Below are 14,252 nucleotides of genomic sequence, written 5' to 3'. Positions count from 1 at the left end.
AATTTAAGTGTTTACTGAGGGTCCCTGATATTGCCAAGAGAGGCCACTGATCTATGCCATATTTAGTTGTGCTTAATTCTTACCAAGCTTATTTTGAACTTAAAATTCTTGGGGTTTTGGTGAAGAAAACTGGGTTCACAAAATAAGTCATCATAGAACTACTAGGATGATTTAAACCTTTAACTTCTACAACGTGCCAATGGGCAATGGAATGTAAGAGTGGCCCAGAGACTCAGCTCCTCACTGACTAGGCACATGACTTCATAAATTGTTTACTGTATGTTAGTCTTTCTTCATTCTTTACAGCTAAGACCCTTCTTTGAACATTTTTATTTCTACTTGCCTGGGAAATATTAAAGCCTGAGATTAGGTGTGGCACTAATTCACTGTAATTGAAAGAAGTTACTTGACATATAAACCAAGTTTGTGCCTGTCTCGGAATTGGAATACAGATTTTTATTGTGAAAAGGTGGTTTATTATTTCAAAAAATATTTACACAATTGATGTTTTACGGGTGCTGTTTTGATTTAACTGGCAAATACATGGTTTCTCATGTTTGGGCATTTTGAGTTCTTTGCCTCAATGAATTGTTAGTTTATATCATCAAAGCATTTTATGTTGGTACGTTACTTGAAAAACTAGTATGTAGCAACTTTATAGCCTGTCCTCTTTTCAACTAATCTTTTATTATACCTTGCCCAGGATTTTAAAATTATTAATTTGAATATGGGTAGCTATGTAGATCTGTGGAGCTCATTTCTCATTGAGTACAGTAATATTCAACAGATTATTTCTGACAACCAGAAACCTAATAAATTTGTTGCCAGTTTTGCTGAAAAATTTTAATACTCAAGTTTCTGTGTTTAAATTTTAATAGTTTTTGTTGCTATTAGAATATGTAAATATGAGAAAGAAAAGCTTAGAATATGTCTTTTTCACCATTATTCATTGTTGAGGGGGAGAGGAGAAGGGGGTAAATAAGAATCAAATGGAAATCATTTTGAAATGTATGAGCTATTGACTGCCTAAAATTATAATTTTGGTCATCACCTAGCTTTCACCAACTCTCAAGTTTATCTGTACTATTAATAATAACAGTCAGCATATATCAATATAGAATAGGATTTCTTACATATTTTAGGCCTTTATTGTGACATCCTAGTATAAAAAAGCACTTTGAGGGGCTTAAAACTGTGGTGCCTGAAACAATGTAAAATAAAAGGTAAAAACACTATTCATACAAAGCGTATGCTGCTAACCTCCCATCATTATCTTGTGTATATTGAGTAGATTATATAAATTATGATGGGGTACTCTTCAGTGACCTTATATTTTTTAAATGAAAGGCCATGGAAAAAAGCTCCCCCATACACACCTACACTTGGACTTTTATTGCATGTGAAATAATTATTTTTAATATTTAAGAAACTTAATCTACAATTAAAATTTAGTATGATGATTGCCCTTACTTTATCTTGCCAAGCTTTCCAGTATCTACCATGAATTTTTATATTTATGGGGTGCACCCCAGTAAAGGTTCAGTGCAGTGGTCACCAGTAGCTTCCCTATCTCATGTACAGGGGAAATAACAGATTTGATTGCAACAGTAGCAGCAATAATAGCTAACTATTACTGTATACTAAGTATGGAGCTGCAGAGTGCCATACTTGCATTTTCCCCCTTGGTCCTCATAGCAGTACTGTGAGGTGTGGATACCATTTTGTCTTTTTTTTGTTTTTCTTGTCTATTCATTTTTTACAGATAAGAACGTTGATACTTAAAATACTAAGGTCTCTTTGACTCTAGGCTCATGCTTCTGTGTCATCCTGCCTCTCTAAGATTACATAAGGATATTAGTTCAAAGCCCTCCACATTATATGTAGCTCACTTAGAATACAACCTTAATGTCATTGAAATACGTTGGTGACTGGAAAAGGGAAACCCTGTTGCTTTTTGCCTCAAAAGTATCTTTTCTAGAGTGTGCAGTTTATTCTGGTATATATCCTCAAGGAGTAGATAGCTATTTTTTTTCTTGAGGGTGATAATGACTTTTAAATACTGTCCCCAAGTTTTTGAGAACGAAAACTGGTGAAAAATAATAATTTTGGTTTTAAAAAGTATAGCTGATAATAAAGTAATAAAAAAAGATTTTTGTGTTGTCATAAATTGATGCTAAAAACAGTTCCAAAGAAGGAATGAAATGTTTTTCTAACCATCAGTAATGCTAATGAGCTTGTCTCCTCTAGCATAAAGCAGTAGTTGCCTTCCTAAGGAATCACCCCATTGTTAAAAAGCATGCAATAAAAACAGTGGGGTGGGGGGAAGGTAGTTAGAAAGTAGAGTTTCATGTTTGCAAAGACAGTTATTTTTCTTGAATAATTTTAATATAAAAATATTTGATAGCTATAATTATAAATATGAAACCTAAAGCTCACTAGGCAAGTTTACATCTTCTTTTGCTTAATCTGTTGCCTTTTCCTTATCATCATCAGCACTGCCACACAGTGCATCTTATACATATTCTTATCGCTCTTGCTGTGAGAAGTAAAACACAAAGTCACTCAACAAAGCAGCTGTGTGGTGTATGCAAGTGATGTGGAAATAAGACCACACTCAGAATTTAAAATAGGAATTTATCCTTTACCAAGATTCTGGACTCAGGAAGGAAATGAAAGAGCTTGGCTGTATGGATAACTGATACTGTTCCTTAACATATCACGCTCTTTGTAACACACTTGTACAAACTAAACTTCTGTCTGCTAGAATTGCTCTGTTGTCAGCAAAGGAGGAGATCTCAGACATTGAGGTATGGGTGTCCTTTTGGGTTAACTTTTTGTAGAGTGGTGCTAATATTCAGTCAGTTCTGTTATTGTAATAAATGTATTCCTAAAAAAATACTGTGCTATGCAAAAGTATGAAATAAAAACCTTAAGGTTTGTGCAGAAAATAGGTAAATAGCACAACAGTCAAAAAGTTCAGGGACTTACCTGGCGGTCCAGTGGTTAAGACTCTGCACTCCCAATTTAGGTGACATGGGTTTGATCCCTGGTCGGGGAACTAAGATCCCACGTGCCACACTGTGCAGCCAAAAACAAAAACAACCTTCATCAGTGACATAGTTTTATAAAAAGAACCTAATTTTATTAAAAACATAGAATAGTTTTATACATATTGAATGGTGGAGAAATACATGAATACAATAAATCTCTCACTTTATCTTTACAAAGACATACTGTTTCTGAGTGGAAGTGGGTATCAGAAGAGTTGCAGCTTGGAAATTATTATCAAGTGGTACAAGGAAGGCTGTCTGAAATTGGAAGGAAAGTTGGACCACCAGATGGGGATGGGTGTGGCTTGTAACGCAGGTAGATGTTTGAGGGGTGTGTGTTTTATGTATTCCTGTGTGGCTAAGTTCACCTGAGTACAGTTGTCTGCATTGACCTAGTTTTTCTCACAGGTGAAATCTGGTATAGGCAAACACAAAATTCTTATTATGCTCAGATTGATACCTAATATATCAATTGTGTTGGAATTAATTCACATTTTCAGAACAAGTGTTAAAGCAAAACTATACTCTTAAAAGAGATAATGATGCTTGTGCAGTGAGTGGGTCCAAATATAAGCGTCTTATCTGTTTGCTGACTGCTTATGTGTGGAGGTGAGGAAAAGAAAGAGGTGGAAAATGACTTCAGAGTTTCTAGTTCGAGAAACTCTGGAAAAGACACCATCAATCTGGAGTAAATTCCCAGGATGGGCTGGGACTAAACACAATTCACTCTCTGGAGCTGGATGGGCTCAGCTTCCCTTAGAGCACTTGGCCAGGGAAAGTGTGGATACTGAACAGGGGTGGGGTTCTGTTAGCAATGAAGAAGGGGAGAGGGATTTGGATAGACAGCTGTAGTATCTCCTAAACTTGCTTACTATTTTGAGTAAATTGGAGAGAAGTTCCAACCTTTTGAGTTCATGAAAAGCCCAAAGATTGAAATAGGTTGTTTTACTGAAACCATTTTATTTTTCTGGCTGATAGGATTCTGCTCCTCCTCTTCCGAGTCATCCTCTCATTCTAAATGTTCTCAAGTGACTATATGGAACAAGTTGGCCTTAAAATTCCTTACTTTTCCTCCCCTGTCTTCACCATTGCTTCACTTTGACAGCTCACTCCTGTGGCCACAGCTTGGATTTTGCCCCTTAGAATTTCATTTTAAACTCCAGTAGCCATTCTCTCTAACCATAATTTCCACCTTTCTACCTCTAATGCCTCCTAATCTTCTGTTGGACCTCATCAAGGCTTGTATTTTTTTTATCAATCTCCCCATTTTCTCCTGTTTTTTTCTGTCCCCTTTTGACCTCACACAACGCCAGTTCCATTCCTACAACTACTCTCACTGCATCCTTATCCACTGTTCTCTGTCTCTTTGTTTCTTTTGCCCTGCAGATGCCCTACTAACTCCCTGCCCCATATACTCTTGATCCCATAATCTAACACCAAGCTTAAAGAGTGTATTGTGTATTTGTGGCAGAACAGTTGATTTTTATTCCTCAGCTGGGACCAGTAGAATATATTCCACTTTTGTAATGAAAATAGAGGTTTATAGGCCACCTCTTTTCATTGTTTCACTGAACTCTTCAGGATCTCATTCCTCTTTATCCCTTAGTTTCTGAGTATAATTATAATAAAATAAAAATTTGGAAAATTTTGTGAGTTTCATTGCTTAATATATTATCAGCCTTCTATTATGATTAAAAGCAGCATATGGGGGCTTCCCTGGTGGCGCAGTGGTTGAGAGTCCGCCTGCCAATGCAGGGGACATGGGTTCGTGCCCCGGTCCGGGAGGATCCCACATGCCGCGGAGCAGCTGGGCCTGTGAGCCATGGCCGCTGAGCCTGCGCGTCTGGAGCCTGTGCTCCGCAGTGGGAGAGGCCACAACAGTGAGAGGCCCGCGTACAGCAAAAAAAAAAAAAAAAAAACCCAGCATATGAACAGCAACATATAAATGCTAGTGGCTTCTATTACTTATTAAATAAAGCAAAAATTCTTACTTATAGATGTTTTTAGCTTACTTTAGAAATTTGAGGATCAGTGAAACATGAGATAATTCAAATGAATATTTAGTAACACATTCACTTTGGGAGGCTAGCAGTTTAGTTAGTAAGCCAACTAAACATTCTGCTAGAATCTTTGGTTTAGGAAACAGCATAGCTAGAAATACGTTCATGAGGAAAAGGCCATTTCTAATCCTCATTTAATTTTCATACTGTCTTAGATCTTTTTTTATATTAAATGCTTGTAATTATCTTTAGTGCTAGGGGAGTGCCTAAGGACTGTTTATTTATTCTCAAGGTATTTCCGTCTTGAAGGGCAACCCAAAGAGGCTGGACATTTAAAACATGTGAACTCCTACACAAAAAAGTGGGAGAAATAATGGTATTTATATGTTAATTCCATGAGGCCCTACATTTAACTCTATTCCCTCTGGCCATATACCAGGTGGAAAAAAGCAAGGACTCCACTATTAAAAATATCAAATCAGATAGTTCCAGCTGGGGTTTCCTAATCATTTAAGAGGCAAACTGTGAGGTCACTTTTAATATCTTAAATAGATAACTGTCTTAGCATTTACTTTAGATATTAAATCTGAGGTGTTTATCTTTCCCTTACTGACTAGATTGTACCACTAGCAGTTTCTAGCTTTTTAGTATTTTCCTTAAGAGCTACATTAAAGCTTAATATGGGGTCAGTTTTCCCAAAATTATCTTTCCTAGGAATATCCAATTCATCAAAATACTAATCCAAAAAGTTGACTCACTAATTGGATTTAAGTGCCACAGGACTCTTCAACACATTATTTTAATCAGTTTGTTGGAAAGATCAATTTTCTTATGGTTAAATGCATACAGAAATGAAACAACTAAATGAGTTACATGGGAAGGTTGGCACATCTCATTCCCTAGAGATCTTTAAGAACGGATTCTTAATTGTGTTCTCTGAAATGGTTTGAGGTCTTTAAATGAAATTTGTCTGGAAGCAGGAAGATGGGATACCTATCCAGGCCAGTGTTTCTGGATCCCCATCTTATGTTGACATTAATGTTCTAATGTTTAGTAGCTGGTGTTTGAGCTGAGGCAAGAAGTCATCCCGTTTTTCCTTTTAAAATTATTGTTTATTTAGTGCCATTTAAAAATAATGAGCAGAGTAGTTTGTGTTAGTTATGGTTGAGCCTTGAAAAGACAAGTGTTGTTTTTTTTTTTGCGGTACGCGGGCCTCTAACTGTTGTGGCCTCTCCCATTATGGAGCACAGGCTCCGGATGCACAGGCTCAGCGTCCATGGCTCACGGGCGTACTCGCTCCGCGGCATGTGGGATCTTCCCGGACCCGGGCACGAACCCGTGTCCCCTGCATCGGCAGGCGGACTCTCAACCACTGCGCCACCAGGGAAGCCCAAGACAAGTTTTTTTAAAGGTGGCCCTGTAGGCCTTTTTGTATTGACTGCTATTAAGGACTATAGTGAATGTAAACTGTATTCACTATAGTGAATGTAAACACAGGTTTTTAAGTTTAAAATTAAAGTGTTGTAAAAGGCTACAGTTCGTTTGAAGTGCAGGTGTTAAAAACTGAATTTTGCTATTCGTGCTTATGTAACATCTCCCACCCCTAGCATAGCGATGTTGGATTCTGAATAAAAGGCTTACTCAGGCTGTAATATTTGTATATGTATGTATTTTATTTTCTTTTTCTTCATATTAGTCATTGTGGTTAGGTTATTTATTGGTAGCTTGTGAGTCACAAGTATGTTTCTCATTCTCTAATGAGTCACCTAGCTGCATACAAGTTTATTTTCTTTCCTTTCTAGATCTTTCACCTGAAAATAACTATTTTACTTACTTGGTAGGTTAAATTTTCAGTTTATACGTTAATTTTTAGAACTGTAAATATCAAAATAATACTCAGAAGAAGGTTCATTGATTTAGAAAACTTTTATTAGCACCTGCTCCAGTCTAGACACTCTGCTAGGCTTGGGTATTCAGTGACTCTGTATATCACATAAGGAACTTAATTTGGGGACAGGACAAAAATAAACAACTGCATGCAGAGGCATGTTACAGGTCCTATGATGGAAGTATATGTATATATCATCCACAATTGAGGCCCAGAGGGTGGTGGGCATTTGGGTACCCCTTGAGCATCATGTGGATAAGTTGGTGAACATAGGTGAGGTTATTATATTGTTCTGGATTGCAGCTCTTTGAACAACTGTACCTAGATAGTTTATACCTCTTTGTTGGAATGAGGTACTTATCTATTGGATCAGAAACAGAACTATATTGGCCCTGTCCAGTTCAACATTTGTATTGAAAACTTTGATAAATATGTGCTTTAAAAGTAGGTCTAGGGGGCTTCTCTGGTGGCACAGTGGTTGAGAGTCTGCCTGCCGATGCAGGGGACACGGGTTCGTGCCCCGGTCCGGGAAGATCCCACATGCCGCGAAGCGGCTGGGCCCATGAGCCATGGCTGCTGAGCCTGCGCATCCGGAGCCTGTGCTCCGCAACGGGAGAGGCCACAAGAGTGAGAGGCCCACGTACCGCAAAAAAAAAAAAAAAAAAGTAGGTCTAAAATCTGGTGTCAAAAGTTCCTAGTTTATGGGATTAATTCTTCTAAGCTAAATATAACTTTAAGTAATAACTTTATTCTCTTTTATACAAAGATTCTGATGTATATATGTTGAGGCTGGCAACAACAGAACATCAAGATACATCAGCGTTACCGGAGAAGGCAGTATGATTCTTGGGCATTTTGAAAACTATTTGTGAAGGGCCTGTTATTTTCAGTTTCTTTCACATAAGCTATAAAGGAATCTGGCAGCTCATGAGCTTCTAAAAATGAGAATGCATTATTTCAAAGTGAGCTGATGTTGCATTCTGGAGTATTTAAAATTTGGTGCTAATTTATGAGTCTGTAACAGAACTGTCGAGTGCAGTAATCAGTACATGATCTTACTAGCTGTGTGATCTTGGGCTAATTACTTGACCTTTCAGAGTCTCAGTTTTTTCAACTATAAATTGTTAGTAGCACCTAACTTCACACAGGAACTGGAACATAAAAGGAAATTGCCAAAGTGACATGGGAATAATTATACTTTAGGTATTTGTATCTATTAAGATCAATTTCGTTTGAGCTGTAAAAATAAAACTGCTTCTTCAACCTTAAATACGGAGAACATGAACAAAACTAATGTAGTAGAATGACACAAAATTTATGATGCATTCCATATTTTTTGCAAATGAGAAAAAATGTGGAGGAGTATGGTAAACAGTGATTATAGGAAGAGGGGGTTGGGTATATGATGGGGAACTTAAAATTTTAAATTTACACGTTATTTAACATTGGAATTGTTAATAAAAAAGTATATTCTTTTACAATAAAAAATAAGTTTTTGAAATAATGTTTAGAAAACACTGTTTAAAAAATAACTTAAAAATATAAGAACAAACCTTGCCATTTTCCATCCCTCACTGGTGAGGGGTAGTGTGAATTGGGGGTGATTATTCTTTGTTCTCCAAGAGGACTTGTCAGAGTCAGAACCTCCCACTGGGACCCAGTGACAAAAAAATAGATGAAGTACTTCTTTCCCAGATCTGTTTCTCCACCATTTGTATGCAAGATGGTGACCTCTTTGACTAGAGTCCCATACTGTTAAATTCCTTTTCATCTATAAATCAGCTACCCGCACCAATGGCCTTTTCTCAGTCATTGTGATTCTTATGCCCTATCCCAGTGTTCTCCAAAGTGTGATTTGCTCAAGATTACCCACTGAAGGAAAGAAAATAATTAAACTTGTTTCTTTCCTTTCCTTCCTTTCTTTTTGATCTAAAAATGTAAGCAAAAATTTGAGTTTTTCTAATAGTTAATTTATAGATAAACACTGGGCCTATCACTTGGATTGCATCTCAGAAGGTCACATGTCACCTATAGCATGTGAGGCCTCTGAAGGAAGACTGCAGGATTCCAGTAACACAAAGGAGCTAACACTGGTACCCCAACTCTCTGGTTCACTTTCAGCATATTGTAGCCAATTGAAGTTTACTGTGCCTGGCTAACTGGTTTGGGGGGAGTATATTTATTAAAATAACAGACTGACCCTCAGAAAATGGACAAAGGATTTCTATCAAGAGACTATAGAATGAAGATAAAACTTAAAACATACGCACAACAAGAAAATGTTAACACTGTCACTTACAGTGTGGGATCTTTGTATCAGCCATATTATGAAGTGGTGGTGGTGGTGGTGGTGGTGGTGGTGTTTTAATGATAATCCAATCAGATCTGACAAGATTTCAGTACTCCCCTAGCTAGATAGAAATTATAAGGAAAACTGTGTGAAGTATGGATTTGCTATTGCTAATTATGGATCATTATTGCTAATTATGAATCTCTCCCCAAGTTTATATTTGCCTAAAGCTAATATTTACATGTATATAATTTTAAAATAAATAAAATATATACATATTGAGGTGCATACTCCCCATTTTTTTTTACTGGTAAAGTAAATCAAATTATCAAAAATGTTTGTATGGCTTCCCTGGTGGCGCAGTGGTTGAGAGTCTGCCTGCCGATGCAGGGGACATGGGTTCGTGCCCCGGTCCAGGAAGATCCCACATGCCGCGGAGCGGCTGGGCCCGTGAGCCATGGCCGCTGAGCCTGTGCGTCCGGAGCCTGTGCTCCGCAACGGGAGAGGCCACAACAGTGAGAGGCCCGCGTACCGCAAAAAAAAAAAAAAAAAAAAAAAAAAATGTTTGTAGATAGCTGCTCAACCCTATAGTTGATATATTAACTATCTATAGCTAAGCTGCTCAACCCTATAGTTGATACATTAACTATCTATAGCTGTCATTATTAAGTGTATATATGAGGTTAATGTCTGTCTATTAACCCTATAATTTATATATTTAAGTATTCTCTCCTTTTTGAAACATGTTACTTCCTTGGACCTCTAATGCCATTCATTTAGTTTTTTGGGTTTTTTTTTAAGTCTCTTCTCTCCCACCTAGAGTTCTGTCATGATCTTCAGCATTTCTGAAAGATAGTAAACAATAGGTATAAGTGAGATTTGCCCCCCAAAAACTGATTTGTGTGACAAAACCAAGAAGTAATTCCAGATAAGTTGTTTTAAGATTGTTTTAGGCAGTGCTGATTTTGAAATGTGTTTATAACCCCTACGTCCTTACCTTGAGTAGTCAATTTGAAGAGGCCAGTATTAGATAAATTCTGCTGTATTTGATAAGAAATGGATAAATTCTGCTGTATTTGATAAGAAATCAACCCTAATGTTTCATAGTCAAATTTTGTGTATCTGTTTTTTTTAAATCTCTTTACAATGCATGATACCCACTGTAGGTTTGCAGTGTGTATGTGATGATATACCACATTAAAGAATAAGGTAGTACGCAGTAGTGCATTATTTTAGACTGTGAAGCTTACTTCCTTCAAGTACTGAAACTATTTTGACAACTTTAACAGTATCTTTGAAGCCTGTTTTTTTACATTCTTCCTTTTTCTTAATGGCACAAGGCCACTATTGTGAACGTCTATTACTGTGCTAGATTATAATGTGTTGTTTGCCACTTTCATGTTTTTGTTTGTTTTGCTTTGTTTTTTAATATATATTCTTCAGCAGTCAGCTGTTGCTTAATATAACAGTTGGGCCTACTTCTAATAGTTCCAACAAACTTTTGTTTAGTTTGTCGCTTCTTATGTAATATAGACATGAAAACTTACAATCAAGATTGATAGAACTACAGATAACAGAAGTATCCCTGTGGTCATTAGGGAGGCCCTAAATAGTAAACCGTATGGCACTCATGTTGGAAAGATGGTATTTTATTCCTTCAGATAACTGAGTACTGTTTGTTATTTTCCCCAAGTGGCGTGGGGTTTTTTGTTGTTTTTTTAAAATTTATTTTATTTATTTTGGGCTGTGTTGGGTCTTCATTTCTGTGCGAGGGCTTTCTCTAGTTGCGGCGAGCGGGGGCCACTCTTCATTGCCATGCGCGGGCCTCTCACTGTCGCGGCCTCTCTTGTTATGGAGCACAGGCTCCAGATGGGCAGGCTCAGTAGTTGTGGCTCACGGGCCTAGTTGCTCCGCGGCATGTGGGATCTTCCCAGACCAGGGCTCGAACCCATGTCCCCTGCATTGGCAGGCATATTCTCAACCACTGTGCCACCAGGGAAGCCCCAAGTTGCGTGTTTTATAATTGCTTCAGTAATTCATACATTATATCATTTGTTTAAAAATTGAAAAAGCCCACAAACTTGATAGCCCACTCAAAATATTTTTATAATATACTTTATATAAAGAATGGTGATTTTTACATTTTTTTTCCTAAAGGCAGTTTACGTTCAAAGTAAACAAATGAAATTGAACGGTTGACAGTTCCTAATAGATGACATAAACTCTTTTGTGCTTATTAAGGCATTTTTAATATCAAGGCTCTACTAATTTTATTTGTAGAGTGGTTCCTTATATGCAGGGGGTAAAAGTGTATTTGGAAAATGGAAGAGGTATTAAAAAAACTCTGTGACAGTGTGTTTTGGGAGGTGTTGGTAATAATAAAAATAGCTGACTCAGCTCTTGAAAAGCTATGTTTAATTTACTTCATCCATTTCTCCTACTATAAAGTAGTTCCCAGGAAGCTCCCAGGAGCTTCCACCATGGATTTTTTTTTTCCTGCCATATGGTCTATAAAAACCGAAGGCTTTTAGTTGCCTGTTATACATAACAAGACATAGTGACATATTTGTTTCAAAATGTAAAACAGACTTTAATAGGATCTTTTTATGGCAGCAGTCAAGCTGTAGTCTATACACAATATAGTATTAAGCCATCTTAACACACAGTGTCAGTTAAAATCGTGTTAGACTTTTTCTACAACGTGGAATTTTATCCTTCTATTGGCAGTTAGCTTATTCAAGTATTCCAATACCTCTTGTATTGAGTCTAATTATACACACACGTATACACATAAAGACCACATAATCTTTTACTGGTTTTAACTAACAAGTTCTAGTCTCACCCTTTTTCATAAATTTGACTCTTTTTAATTTTGTCTTAATGTTTTTTCTTCTGAATTCATTCACATCAACAATAGGGATAGATAGATATAGATGAGGATATAGAGATATTAGAACTAAATTATTTTACCAAGATCTAAGTCTACTATTCTATTAATAGTATATAGCTGCTAGAAATAATATGGAAAAATACTGAGATTGGAAGGGCAAAAATATTAATTATAGGAATCTTCTATATCTAGTTAAAGCCTACCTTCTTTCTGATTTATGCAGTAGAGCAATTTGTGATAGCAGAAGTTTAGCTTTGGCCCTAGCTTAGAAATATGTCTGGTTTTCAGAAGTTCTTTTGTCAGTTGTTTAGTACTGGAAACAATGTTTAAACTATTGGTAGTTTTCTAGTCTAGCTGATGAAGTATTTTAGCACATAATATTGAATTAATGAACTAAAGGTAGTCTTAGTTTCAAGTTTCAGGTTCTGGATAAAAGGCGTCATCTGGTTACTTTTGAGAGAGGAAGAAAAGAAAATTTTGTTTTCTTTGATTGGACTGTTAGCTAGCCTTGGGCAGTGTATTTGACCACATTCCAGCTTCTTTTTGGAAGGACACTCGCTTAGTGCTCAATCCTTAAGAGTAGATGTGTTTAACATGAAGTTGGCTTGAAGAAAACTTCCTGATAATGCAAGGCCTCTTACTAGCGAGTCCAAGGGGGTGAGATAAGAGAACCAAGTGAGTCAGGGACATAGCTGGACTGTCTCAGGGTGGGGTCTAGTAGGGGCAGGTCAGATTACTCCATGAAGCAATACACTGATCAGTAAGGAAGAGAAAACCTTCCTCATAGAAACATGTGAGATAAGCAGCAGAATTCTCACAAGATCTGAATTATATACTCAGGTATCAAGCTTACCCATGCAAACAGATGAAGCAATGGTAGGTGGCAGTCATACTGAAGAAAGATTCCCAGTATTAGAAGGCCCTTTTATCAATTAACTGAAGCCTCTTAATCCCCTCATGTCTCAGAGGAGTCTTATTTTAGTTCACCAACCACCTCTTTTACCATAATAAATTTTGAGTTTCTTCAGTACACAAGATTTTTAGCTAGATATTAGGTGATAGGTTTAGTGCAGAAGATTTATGAGAGTGCAAGAGGTATGTGTACTGTTGATTTTTTTTTTAAGGTAGTTGGTAACAGACATTATAGAACTCCAGGCAGTGTAGCAAAGTGAAAATTTTTCTGTCTTAGTTCACCATTTTTCACCTATTATCTTCATTATGATCCTTTTCCAACCCAAATGTTTGTTGAAATGGATTGTAGTGTTCTCCTATGTAAAATAAGTATTGTTAGATTTCTGGAATCTTGTCAAATCGCACCACAACTACTAAGGACCCAGTTCCTTTTCAGAATGAATAGACTTTTTCTTAGGAAAGTTATATCTTGTTGTTGCTTTGCTTTGTTTAGATTCTGGTCATCCATCTTGCAGGATTTTAAGTAGGGACTTGAGCCATGAGACCATAACACAAAAGTTAACTGGGCCTTATGACAGCAGGTAAACAGGGAGTCCAGGACAGATTTTCCTAATCCATTTTTGCCCTTTCTGTTACATCAGCTGCCGCAGGAAGTCCACTCTCTCCCAGTTGTCACTTCGGCATTTTTCTTCCTTCCTTCTCTTTTCAACTCATTTCTACAGCTCCAGTTACCACCTGAGAGGTTTTTTTTTTTAGTAAATTTATTTATTTATTTGTTTATTTGTGGCTGCATTGGGTCTTCGTTGTGGTGTGCGGGCTTCTCATTGCGGTGGCTTCTCTTGTTGCAGAGCCCAGGCTCTAGGCGCATGAGCTTCATTAGTCGTGGCACGCAGGCTCAGTATTTGTGGCACACGGGCTTAGTTGCTCTGTGGCATGTGGGACTTCCCGGACCAGGGCTCCAACCCGTGTCCCCTGCGTTGGCAGGCGGATTCTTAACCACTGTGCCACCAGGGAAGCCCCTGCGAGTTTTAATTAATAGTTTTACATGGGGAATTGCCTTTGGCCTATTGAGCTGCCATCATACCGACATCACTTTCCAAGATCTGAAAGTTAAATCTTATCCTTTTCCACAAATGTACTATGACACAAATAATAAATTATCTCAGAATTTGAGTGTCTGGTGTTCAAAATTCAAGTTTGTTATAGAATTAAACTGGTCAGG

General features: G+C 37.3%; 1 protein-coding gene across 2 annotated transcripts in view; it reads left to right on the top strand.

The window, feature by feature from the left end:
* The window catches only part of DARS1 (aspartyl-tRNA synthetase 1), a 67,256-nt gene that overhangs the window by 22,382 nt on the left and 30,622 nt on the right, over positions 1-14,252 (top strand). The window lies entirely within an intron of this gene.

Source organism: Leucopleurus acutus, assembly GCF_964270905.1.
Source record: "Leucopleurus acutus genome assembly, chromosome: 6".
NCBI lineage: Eukaryota > Metazoa > Chordata > Mammalia > Artiodactyla > Delphinidae > Leucopleurus > Leucopleurus acutus.
This window is presented reverse-complemented; position numbering and strand designations above follow the sequence as displayed.